At 38.4% G+C, this 13,190-nt stretch overlaps 1 long non-coding RNA gene across 2 annotated transcripts in view; it reads left to right on the forward strand.

Annotated features, from left to right (window-relative positions):
• Nucleotides 1–1,915, forward strand: part of LOC132025111 (uncharacterized) — a 117,780-nt gene extending 115,865 nt beyond the window's left edge. For both annotated transcript variants that reach the window (XR_009406422.1, XR_009406421.1), the window contains exon 4: nt 1,781–1,915. This is a non-coding gene — a long non-coding RNA (uncharacterized LOC132025111). The remainder of the gene's footprint in view (nt 1–1,780) is intronic.
• The last annotated feature ends 11,275 nt before the right edge of the window (nt 1,916–13,190 follow it).

The raw sequence follows: 13,190 nt of genomic DNA on the forward strand, positions 1-13,190 counted from the left end.
ATTTTGTTTTTGTTTATTTGTTTTTAACTTGTAAAACTCTTCCATAATAATATAAGATCTTGTGAACAATTATAGAAATTTCTCATTAATTTCAAGCTTTTTTATATAGCTTGTAAGCCAAATTATTTCCTATCAGTACAGTATTTAATACCATGAACTTAATTTAATGAATATCCAACATATTCACAACAGATAAAATTGTATTGTCCCCTCCTTTTGTTAATGCACATTAAATAAACATTCATCCAAAAATATTTTCCAGGAGAAATGTGAAAGGTTATATTTTATATCTTTGTGTTTAGACAAAGATGTTTTCATCAAAATAGATAAAAGCTGCTTTCATGTCCTCATGTTTGGAATTTTTGAATGATTTTTTAAAATGTAACTTTCATACATAATCTTAGATAATGAAATAATAGAGACCATGCTGAGCTCTTTTTGCAAACATTTCTCCTCTCATAATGTATTGCCAATGTCAGTCCTTTTGAGTTCTAATTTCTGATTTTATTTCTCATGTATTTATTTCTAATAAATAAAAATTCCCAAAGAAGAGAAATGTTGCTATGTATTCTAAGCATTTGAAACTGAAATCACCTTGATGGGCCATATAAGAATATGCAAGATGAATTCAACTTACGATAGACCAAAATGAACTTTCAGAAGAGGATCTCTCTTACATTTTTCTCTGAATGGTGGCTTTTCCATATCAGTTCTTTATGCTACCTTCTTTAAAACGGTTGTCTGTGTTTGGTATAAAAATGTATGACTTGGGGCGACTGGGTGGCTCAGTGGGTTAAGCCTCTGCCTTCGGCTCAGGTCATGATCTCAGGGTCCTGGGATCGAGCCCCGCATTGGGCTCTCTGCTCAGCGGGGAGCCTGCTTCCTCCTCTTTCTCTGCCTGCCTCTCTGCCTACTTGTGATATATCTCTCTTTCTGTCAAATAAATAAATAAAATCTTTAAAAAAAAGGTAGGACTAAGACCAAAAATTTCAAAATCCCGTAATAATTTAAAAAACAAAGTAGAAAGGAGACATCCATGATACTAGCAGCGTCTGGGAGCAGGAAGATAAGAAAGTGATTTGAAAGTAAGGGGAAACCTTGACCAAAATATTTTATTTCAAATATTTTTTTTTTAAAACAAGCAAATATTATAAAATCTTAGCTATTGTCAATTTTCAGTGGTCTGTGCAAATCTCTAAAAAACCTTTTTTATCCTGATTGGATTTGCTTTGAAAATCTATCTGATAGCTCTCTGTCATTACTGACTAGAAAAAACGGCTGGTTACTTAACATTTCTCTGCTTCAGTATGTCACTTCGCTTTATGGCACTAATGTAAAGATGAATGAGGTAATGTTGGGAAAGTGCCTAGCACAGTCCCTGGCCCAGGTAACAAACCAAAATATTAGTTCGTTCTCTTCCTCGTGGCCTGTTCTGTTTACAAAAGCTTCTAAATCTCTCCGGCTTTTTATCGTCCCAACTCCTTCGGATGGTTTTGATCTCTTGTTCCTGCCCCACAGTCCACTCCAGGCAGACGCTAGTTATCCTCCCCAGCACCTTGACAATCTTTTTCTCTGTGAGCAACCTGAGAGTAGTTGGAAAACTAACTTTTCCATACATGGGACAGTGAATCAGAATACTTAGAAGACCACTGTGTTCTTTTGTCCAATAATAATAACATAATAATAATGACTTCAGTTCAAGTTGATGCTTATGTGTCCCAAACCAACGTTCTTTAAGTGTCTAACCATTTAACTTGGCTTTTTTCCTTTTCCATGACAGAGAGTATCGGCGATGCTTGGGAATGTCAAGAGGAGAACAAGAAAGCTGACAGAATAAGGGGAGATTTAATCAGAATGTCAATGTAACACCAGGATGACTTTTTTTTTTTTTTACTATTAAAAGGCATGTATTATGTTATTACTTAAAAATAAACCTATACCCTCGGTTCTGTGTACATCTTAATTACAATTATATGCAACCATATACAAAACAAAAGCCTATTCATATTATAGATTACTAGAAAGAAGTATTCTTAGGCTTCAGTCATGGTCTCAGGATGTTTTTCCTTCTCTCATATTTGTGAATATCCGAATTTTCTATAACTGAGCGTGTGTTACTTTTGCATAAGAAAAATGACACAAGTCTTCAGAATAAAAATGGGCAGCATCTTCGATGACTAACATTTAAGCACATTTGCGCACACAATCATACGAGGTGTCACTCAGGAAAAATAGTGGGGGCCGGGGCACTTGGTATGTTGAATATAGATGAACTTGGGTTCCACTACCAGCAGTGTCTGCTGGAGACTCTATAGATCTCTGAGGCAGGCATGACAATTCCTAGAAAAAGCAATCCAGGTTATTTCAGCAAGCAGCTGTCTCACAAACACCTCCAGGATGCCTTTGAACGTTAAAGGATGTTGATCAAAGCCAAGTGTCTTGTGAGCCTTCAGAGATATTTCAGCAGGACATTAAAACAAAACAAGGGAACTGACATCAACTTCACTCCCCGTGCTGATGTGGTTTGTCCTCTTGGCATCACGCCTCTGATATTATGCACGCACGAGGGCTTAGATGACAATGCATTGCCGTTGCCATAGCAAAAACAGCAGAATATCTATTAGTGTGTACTCCACGGCCCACAATAGGTAGGACAGGGAGCTCCGCACTGGCTAGGATTAACTTCTCTTTCATGGGGCAAAATGCGATTTACAATCGCCTTGCAGCTGCCTTTGAAACTTTGCCTTTCCCAAAGGAAGGGCTAAGGACAGGTCCTAGAGTAGCACTGCAGAATTAAATTCTACTCTGCATCAGCTTTGCACACAGGAAACCCCAAATTGTCCATGTCTATGTTGGCCTCCTAAAGAAAAATGTTCAGTCTGCATTAACTGGTAGGACCCAGCAAGGCAGAAAGACATTGATTTGGGAGCCCAGGTCTTAAAACTCTCTAGTGAGTAGATTCAAAAGGGTAAAAACCATTTTCCTATCCACATTCCATCAGAAATATGTAATGATTTAAGAAATCCTATAACCAGCAACAAATACAGGTACACATTAATAAGTTCTAACAAACTCATAGCATTTGAAAATAGCCAAGAACATGAAGTCTATTTGCAGAAAGAACAATCAGGAACGTTAATGAAATATTTCAGAACCCATATGGTAAAATGGTTCATTTAAAAATTCTGATTTTCGTTACCCTTTCCCTCACCATGTAACTGTTTCCCTGTATAAAATGACTAACTCAAAGTCTCATTGAAAGAGGAACATAACTGGTTGTCCTATTATGGGCGTACCTCGCATCCTTACATAATACAGGGAAAGGGGAAACGGCGTCCACATGCTCGTGCTTCTGTCTCTGTCTCTGCCACACACACACACACACACACACACACACACACACACACACGAGTATTTATGTGTATCCGGGAGCTCTCTGATGTACCTGGCCGTCCCTCCTTTTTCCCTTTTGTATCCTTCAACCTAGGAGAAGAGAATCAGAATGCTGAAAGAGCTTGATTTCAGGAGTTCTTTTCCATTTAACTCTCAAGAAAAATCAGACATCATCTCAATCATCAGTAAGGTAACCTAAATTTTGAACCCAAGGGGAGTACAAGAGTACAGTTGTGGCTCGTTACACCTTATAGCCTAGAATTTTGATGGACTGTCCTGTGATTTAGTGAAATTCAGTCTATGTTAACTGGATAGAGGAAAGAAGATATGCCAAGTAGAAGAAATTCACAAAGTCTGGGAGGTTTTTATTAATAGACGGTGTATATACTGATGTGAGAAAATGGATCGAAACTTGAGTTTTCTTTAGTGTGTATATCTGGTAACCACTACACCTTGATTTTTATTGTGATTGTAAAATCCTAGCTACTTCTTGATTTGGTCTCAACCCGTGTTACCAAGCTTTATGCTTTTCCTCTAGTGAACTCTACTGGGCTGTCTCAAATCTGCCCTCGCACTCCTGCTCCTGACCCTTTGCACTTACTTTTGTGTTCACTCACCTGGAATACCATGACAGTTGCATCTTTGCCTTAAGGACCTAGAATGAGTGATGGTTCCCAAGGAAAAGTGCAGAATATGGTATTATTTCAATCTGCCTTGCTGGTGGACCTTGATAGGCCATTATTACAGCACTTAATATGTACTGATTTTTCCTATATTGAGTTCTACACATCTTTACATTGTAAACTTCTTTTTTTTTTTAAGATTTTATTTATTTATTTGACAGACAGAGATCACAGGTAGGCAGAGAGGCAAGCAGAGAGAGAGGAGGAAGCAGGCTCCCTGCTGAGCAGAGAGCCCAACTCGGGGCTCGATCCCAGGACCCTGGGATCATGACCTGAGCTGAAGGCAGAGGCTTTAACCCACTGAGCCACCCAGGTGCCCCTACATTGTAAACTTCTTGAGAGCCAGAATCATGTGTTACTAGACTGCTTAAGAGAATGGTTCCTGGAGTCACACAGACTAGAGATGCTACCTAGTCTTTGAAACCTAGAGACTGGGCAAAACTCTTAACCTCTCTGAGCTTCCATTTCCTAATGTGTACCCCAGGGATATATGTCATATGGTTGTGGTAAGAGTTGATCATGAAGATGGATTTACAGTCCTCTGCACAGTGGGTGGCACACAGCAAACACTTAATAAACACTGGTATTGCTCTCTATTCACTCCCAAAGTGCCTAGCATAGGGTTCAGCTCATACTGAATCCTCAGTAAAAATCTATTAATTGCTTAATGCATGAATAAATGAAAATGTCTTCTTTTAAAAGCCATCGACGTTGCTTCATCTTTTTTTTTTTTTTCAATTTGTGCGAACTAAGGGGAAGTAACTAAAAAAGTTAGTTCTGTGTGCAACAAATAAGGTCTGCTGAAACATCTACAAACCATTTGGGGAGCACTGTAATTGGTGACCCACATGAATTTTCTCCTGGAGGCAGTTCCTTGGAAGAACAAGGAAATGCAAAGATATGCAGAGAGTATCATCCAGCTGAGACAAGCTTATTAGCGCTCCCATTGACTCCCTTAGAAGCCCACCTGCGAAAGCTCTGTCTGGGAATCCTCCCGGGCTCAGAGGGCCTCAGCTGCGTGGTAAAAAACAGTGTATGCATTTAAGCAGGTCATCAGCATGGGACTGGCCCTCATTCAGCCTGCCTGTCCTTGTTGGGGCTGTGGTGGTGCACAGATGAGAAAGGAGCATCTTGGCTTTATATATGAGAGAAAATGATTGATTTATGCCCCATGGAAATACATCTTTACAATAATTCAAGAACACCCTAAAAATTGAAAGTGAACTGGAACAGAAATTGTCCATCCAGAGTAAACAGACTTGCCCTCAGGTAAAGGAAAAATTTTTCAAAGTGTTCTTATTCCTCTTACTGTAACCGTAAAATCATTCATGTCATTTACTACTATAACTAAAACAGGTACCTGTAGTATTTCTTGAGCTGAACTTGGTGTTCCATTGTTACACTGGGATAGTATACAACCTCCGCCCCCCACCCCTTTAATTTATAGTGGAGGAAACAAGATAATTTTCTTAAGTTGAAATGCAAAGGTCAGCTGGGAGCTCCCTTACTCTTGAGATTAAAAGGCTATATGAACCACAGTTGCATGGCCTGGAAATCCAAAATCTGATTCAAGAGTTTTGAGACTACCTGAGATTATGATCTGTTCACTACTACTTCTGGGCTCATGCTGTATGTGTGTGTGTGTGTGTGTGTTTGTGTGTGTGTAAAATTTTTGTTCAATGCAACATTAGCCCAGATGTGAAACTCTGCCCTTTTGCTGATTTCTGCAAGACCTAGTGATTTTAGATTTACTATTGACTTGGGGGTCATGAGGAGGGCCTACAATGTATTCTGATCAGAAAAAAATACAATATTTCAGATTAAACACCCTACCTCTTGAAAATCCATTCAGTCACACTGCTACTAACACAGAGATTCTCCAGATTTTGCATTTTTTTCTCTGGTTCTTTTATCTTTCTTCTCAATTTCCCCTTCCATTATCCCTCTTTTTCCCTAGAACAAATAACAAACATTTACAAAATTCCTCTTCATCAGATAGAATCAGAATGGTATGCAGGGTGGGGCTTCCTTGGTTCGAATCCTGGCACCACCACTTCCAGGGAACGTGACCTTGGGTAAGTGACTTTACCTCTCTACCTCAGTCTCATCAATCTGTATAACGGGGGAGAAAAGAATTCATATCTCCCAAAGGTAGTACTGATAATCAAATGAATTAGATCATTTAGCACTTAGAATAGTTTTTGGTACAGAGGAAGTAACAGAAATGTTTATTAAGCAAATGGTTCTTTTGTTATTGTTGCTTGAACTACCTTAGTGCCTTATCTTCAATTTTCATTGACTTCTCAGGATAGTTTCCAGCAAATCAACCTTTTTCTTCCTAGGAAGAATTCTGGTGCCAGATGTTCAGGAAACCCTGGTTTCATGTTATGAGAAATATTTTCACTCTAGAAATCATTTGCAAAATATTGGTGTCTGCTATTATCCTCCATCAAGTGGTAAAATACTGCAAGGAACACATATGTACAAGGAAGCTGGTAACCAGTCTAAGCACTTAAATCTATGGAACATGATCCCACAGGGCTGATGATGCTCAATGAATAGTGTATCACTTCTTTCTCAGAAGCTTATTAAAGGAACAAGTTTTTCAAGTTCACAGGCAATACCAGAAAAAGCCATTTTTATTTGGATTGTGACACATAAACATTATTGCCCAAAGGGAAGAGGTCTTTTTCAGGCATGATACTGAATTCAAGCGGCTTATAATTCCAGCAATATACGAGGCAATGGCCTTGACCTGTAGGCTATTTAAACTTGCCTCCATGTTAGTATTTCTATGAAATGATAAGCAGAGTTATTGAAGGCCATTTCCGATGAAGGGATGGCATGTGGACAGTCACTTCCGAGACATTTGAAAATAAAAACTGATATAAAACGAGGTATTGTTAAAACTAAAAAGACAAGTGGCGAGAAGGGAAAAACTGATTAGGCAAAGTTCAGTGCCAAAGTATCCAAGGACCAAGAAAAACTCAACTGGGAATGCAGACTCCAGCTGCTCCAATTGGCCATCAACTCTACCTGGAACCTTGTTAAAAATGCAAATTCTAGACTTCCTCCCACACTCAGTTACACTTAATATCTCTGCAGGAAGGGTCCAGAAATCTGTTTACCCAAGCTCTCCTGGTGATTCGATTCTCACTCATGCTCAAGTTTGAGAAGCCCTGAGGAAGATGCATTTTTGAGTTGCCCACATTCTCTAAAATAATAAGTAAAAAATCCAAGAGAAAGACAGAGCAAATTTAATTTTGCATTTGACTGGATTTGATTTGAAATTTGTTGTTTAATCTTGATTAAGCTAAGCCATCTCCTTTAGTTTCCCTGCTTTGGAAGTAAATTGATTGTATGAAAGATACTAATTTCACGTAGAATTTAAGGATTATCTGAGTAAATTATTAATTGGAATGAAAAAAATTCTGCCAAATTTAACATTATGCATGGCAGAAGCCCTGAACAATTGAGTATCAGTTTCTCTAAAACAAGGCTATGCACTCATTCGTTAAATTGTGCATTTTTGGCAATATATGTAGAAACAAAATGGGTAAGCAGACTGAGAAGGCACGATGATTTTACCGAGGCTTCTGTAGATGCGAATCTTAATCCAGGTAGACAGTGATGGATGCTTTGTTAGATCAATGACAATCCATTAAGAGCTAATGTGGAATCTGTTTCCAACAATGAAGGAGACAGAAGGATTTTTATATATTGAACAGCAAAACAAGGGTATACTAGAAGCAAGAGTTTCAAAATTTCTTATTAGAATCTAAGTTTGAATAACGTGATATAAAAGTCATTATTTATTATAAAAAGGAAAACTTAGTCAAAACACATACTTTTGAAGACGTAAATGTATAGCCTTTGCTAAGCACTAAAGTAATGAATGTATAAATTATGAATATAATTAATTCACTTGTAATAAAATATTATGCGTTATTGAGAAAAAGAGCGAGATGGTGGAGGAGACATAAATGTCATCAGGTCCCAGGAGTATAGCTAGATAGTTATTAAACCATTCAGAACAGCTACAAACTCAACAGGAGATCGAAGAGAAAAAGAGCAGCAATTCTAGGAACCACTTTCCAGAAGGTAGGATGTGTAGAGAAGTGAATCTGAGGCAACATTTGGGAAGCTAGACCAAGGGGTAAGGGGCCGGCTCCTGGCAAGTGATAGAGCAACAGAACACAAAATCGGAAATTTTAGAAGTCTGCTCCACTGAGGGACGTCACTCCAGAGGTTAAGCAGGTGTTGGGGGGGTGGGTGCTGGGGCTAGGGGGGTAGGGGACTACGGAATGGGGGTGGGGAGGATGGAGGGATGGGGAATGCAGCCCTTGCAGGGACAGTGTGGTCTCAGGATCTGCGGGGTCACAGAAAGACCAGTGTGTCTGAGTGTGGCAGAGCTCCCAGGTATCAGAGTGGGGAAGCCAGCCGCAGAGACTGAGCTGAGTGGGGGCTCTCAGTTCAGGGTCACCTTAAACTGTGATCTGAGGCACAGTCAGGCCACTGTTCTTCGGGTAGGGACCCAAAAAACAGCAGAACCAAGGAGATTCCCCTTGCATGCTGCAGGAGTCTGCTGGGTTTGGAGACTCTAAACAGGGCCATATGCCAGATAGAAATGCTCAGTCACAGGCCGGGTGAGCTCAGAGTGAGGTTGGACACTAGGGAGATGGGAGGGACTGACTGCTTTTCTCTGAGGAGTACTGAGGAGTGGGGCCCGGGCTCTCAACGCCTACAGGGCCAAAGACTGGGAGGCTGCCATCTTCACTCCCGCCCCCCAGAGCTCTACGGAAAGCATTCAGGGGACAAAAGCTCCCGAGAGCAAACCGAGCAGATTATTTAGTCTGGCCCCTGGCAAGAGTAGTGCAATTCTCCTCCAGCAAAGACATTTGAGAATCACTACAACAGGCCCCTCCCCCAGATCAGCAAGAACATCCAGCCAAGACCAAGTTCACCAATCAACAAGAACTGTACAACTCCAGAGGTAGGGGAATACAGAATATAGAATTCCTGGCTTTTTCCCCATGATCCTTTAGTCTTTCAAAGTTAATTTATTTTATTTCTTTTTCTTATTCTATTTTTTAAAATTTGTCATCTTTCTTATTTTAACATTTTTAAACTATTTTATGTTATTAATACCTTTAAAAAAACTTCTTAAATTTTCATTATTATAGTCATATTTTATCCCTTCATTATATTTAACCTTATTTTTTGTATACATATAGGTTTTTTTTTTCCTTTAAAATTTTGGGATAAAATTTATTCTAATGGATCAAAATATACCCTAAATCTAGTGCATGACTTTGTTCTATTCTCTAGCCTGATCACATTCTTCCCTCTTTTTTTTTTCAACCAACTTTTTATCAATACCTTTTTTAGAATCTTTTAAAATTTTGTTCTTTACATTCATATTCCATCCCTTTATCATGTTTACCCTTATTTGTGTGTGTGTGTGTGAGTGTGTATAATTTTTTCTTTCTTTCTTTAAAATTCTGGGAGTTAGTTTCTTCTAACAGACCAAACAAAACACCTAAAATCAAGTGTGTGCCTCTGTTCTTTCACCAGTCGTGTGTGTGTGTGTGTGTATTTTTTTTCTTTTTTTTTTCCTTTTCTCCCCCACCTTTCTTCTCTCCCAGTTTTGGGTCCCTTATGATTTGGTTAGTGTATATTTTTCTGGGGTCATTATTACCCTTTTAGTATTTTGTTCTCTTATTCATCTATTCTTATTTGGATAAAATGACAAGGCAGGAAAAAATCACCACAAAAAAAAAAAAAAAAGAATAAGAAAAACTACAAACAGCTGGGACCTAATCAATATGGACATCAGTAATATGTCAGAACTAGAGTTCAGAATGATGATTATCAAGGTTACAGCTAGGCTCAAAAAAAGCATGGGAAATATTACAGAATCTCTTTCTGGAGAAGTAAAATCATCTAGAGAAATAAAAGAACTAAAATCTAACCAAGTTGAAATAAAAAAAAGTTATTAATGGAGGCTCTTACTGCTAGGATAAATGAGACAGAAGAGAGAATTAGTGATATAGAAGACTAAATGATGGAGAATAAAGAAGCTGAGCAAAAGAGAGAAAAACAAATACTGGGCCATGAGGGGAGAATTTGAGAGATATGATACCATAAGGTGAAACAATATTAGACTAATTGGGATCCCAGAAGAAGAAGAAAGAGAGGGGGGGGCAGAAGATATACTGGAACAAATGAAAGAAGAGAACTTCCCTAATTTGGCAAAAGGAACAAGCATCAAAACCCAGGAGGCACAGAGAACTCCCCTCAAAATCAATAAAAATAGGCCAACACCCATCATCTAATAGTAAAACATACAAGTCACAGTGACAAAGAGAAAATCCTGAAAGCAGCTCAGGATAAGAGGTCTCAACATCACTGTAACATACAATGGTAGAAATATTAGATTGACAGGAGACCTATCCACAGAGACCTGGTGGGCCAGAAAGGACTGCCATGATATATTCAGAGAACTAAATGAAAATAAAAAAAAAAAAGCAGCCAATAAATAAAAAAACAACTAACAGAATTTGCAAACACCATAGCAGCCCTATGGGAAATATTGAAATGGGTCCTCTAAGCAAAGAGAGAGCCTAAAAGTAGTAGACCAGAAAGGAACAGAGACAATATACAGTAACAGTCACCTTACAGGCAATACAACAGCACTAAATTCTTATCTTTCAATAGTTAACCTGATTGTAAATGGGCTAAATGTCCCAATCAAAAGACAAAGGGCATCAGAATGGATTAAAAAAAAAAGGGGGGGAACCATCTGTATGCTGTCTGCAATAAACTCATTTTAGACCCAAAGACACCTCTAGATTTAGTGAGGTGAGGGAGGGAGTGGAAAACAATTTACCATGCTAGTGAACATCAAAAGAAACCTGGGGTGGAAATCCTTATATCAGATCAATTAGATTTTAAACCAAAGACTATAAGAGATGAGGAAGGACACTATATCATACCCAAAGTGTCTGTCCATGAAGAAGATCTGACAATTTTAAATATCTATGCCCCTGACATGGGGGCAGCCAACTATATAAATCAATTAATAACAAAATCAAAGAAACACATCAACAATAATACAATAAATAGAAGGGGACTTTAACACCCTCCTCACTGAAATGGACAGATTATCTAAGGAAAAGATCAATAAGGAAATAAAGGCCTTAAATGACACACTGGACCAGAGGAACATAACAGATATTTTCAGAACATTCCACCCCAAAGCAACAGAATACACATTCTCTTCTATTGCACATGGAACATTCTCCAGAATAGATTACATCCTGGGTTGCAAATCAGGTCTCAACTGGTACCAAAAGAGTGGGATCATTCCCTGCATATTTTCAAACCATATGCTTTTAAACTAGAACTCAATCACAAGAGGAAATTTGGAAAGAACCCAAATACATGGAGGCTAAAGAGCATCCTACTGAAGAATGAATGGGTCAACCAGGAAATTAAAGAAGTGAAAAAATTCATGGAAACAAATGAAAATGAAAATGCAACTGTTCAAAATCTGTGGGACACAGCAAAGGTGGTCCTGAGAGGAAAGTATATAGCCATACAAGCCTTTCTCAAGAAACAAGAAAGACCTAACCCTACACTGAAAGGAGCTGGAGAAAGAAGAGTGAAGAAAGCCTAAACCCAGTATGAGAAGAGAAATAATAAAGATCAGAGCAGAAATCAATGAAATTGAAGCCAAAAGAACAGTAGAACAAATCAACAAAACTAGGAGCTGGTCCTTTGAAAGAATTAATAAGATTGATAAACCCTTGGCCAGACTTATCAAAAAGAAAAGAGAAAGGACCCGAATAAATAAAATCATGAATGAAAGAGGAGAGATCACAACCAACACTGAAGAAATGCAAACAATTATGAGAACATATCATGAGCAAGTATATGCCAGCAAATCGGACAGTCTGGAATAATGGATATATTCCTAGGGACATATAAGCTACCAAAACTGAACTAGGAAGACATAAAAAACCTGGAAAGACCCATAACCAGGAAGGAGATTAAAGCAGTCATCAAAAATCTCCCAACAAACGAGAGCCCAGGACCAGATGGTTTCCCAGGGAAATTCTACCAAACATTTGAAGAAGAATTAATACCTATTCTCCAGAAACTGTTCCAAAAAATAGAAATGGAAGGAAAACTTCCAAACTCATTTGATGAAGCCAGCAGTACTTTGATCCCAAAACCAGAAAAAGACCCGATCAAAAAAGAGAATTATAGACCAATATCTTTGATGGACATGGATGCAAAAATTCTCACCAAAATGCTACCCAATAGGATCCAACAGTACATTAAAAAGATTATTCACCACGACCAAGTGGGATTTACTCCTGGGCAGCAAGGTTGGTTCAACATCCGCAAATCAATCAATATGATACGATGCATTAATAAAAGAAAGAACAAGAATCATATGATACTCTCAATAGATGCTAAAAAAAAAAGCATTTGACAAGTTATAGCATCCCTTCTTGACCAAAACTCTTCAGAGTGTAGGCATAGAGGGTGCATATCTCAATATCCTCAAAGCCATCTATGAAAAACCCACAGTGAATATTATTCTCAATGGGGAAAATCTGAGAGGTTTTCCCCTAAGGTCAGGAACATGGCAGGAATGTCCACTATCACCACTGCTATTCAACATAGTACTAGAAGTCCTAGCCTCAGCAATCAGACGACAAAAAGAAATTAAAGACACCCAAATTGGCAAAGAAGTCAAACTCGCACTCTTTGCAGATGATATGATACTTTATGTCAAAAACCCAAAAAATTTCACTCCAAAGCTGCTAGAATGCATACAGGAATTCAGTAAAGTGTCAGGATATAAAATCAGTGCCCAGAAATCAGTTGCATTTCTATACACCAATAGCAAGACAGAAGAAAGAGAAATTAAGGAGTCCACCCCATTTACAATTGCACCCAAAACTGTAAGATACCTAGGAATAAACCTAACCAAAGAGGAAAAGAATTTGTACTCAGAAAACTATAAAGTACTCATGAAAGAAATTGAGGGAGACACAAAGAAATGGAAAAATGTTCCATGCTCATGGATTGGAAGAACAGATA

Source organism: Mustela nigripes, chromosome 9, assembly GCF_022355385.1.
Source record: "Mustela nigripes isolate SB6536 chromosome 9, MUSNIG.SB6536, whole genome shotgun sequence".
NCBI lineage: Eukaryota > Metazoa > Chordata > Mammalia > Carnivora > Mustelidae > Mustela > Mustela nigripes.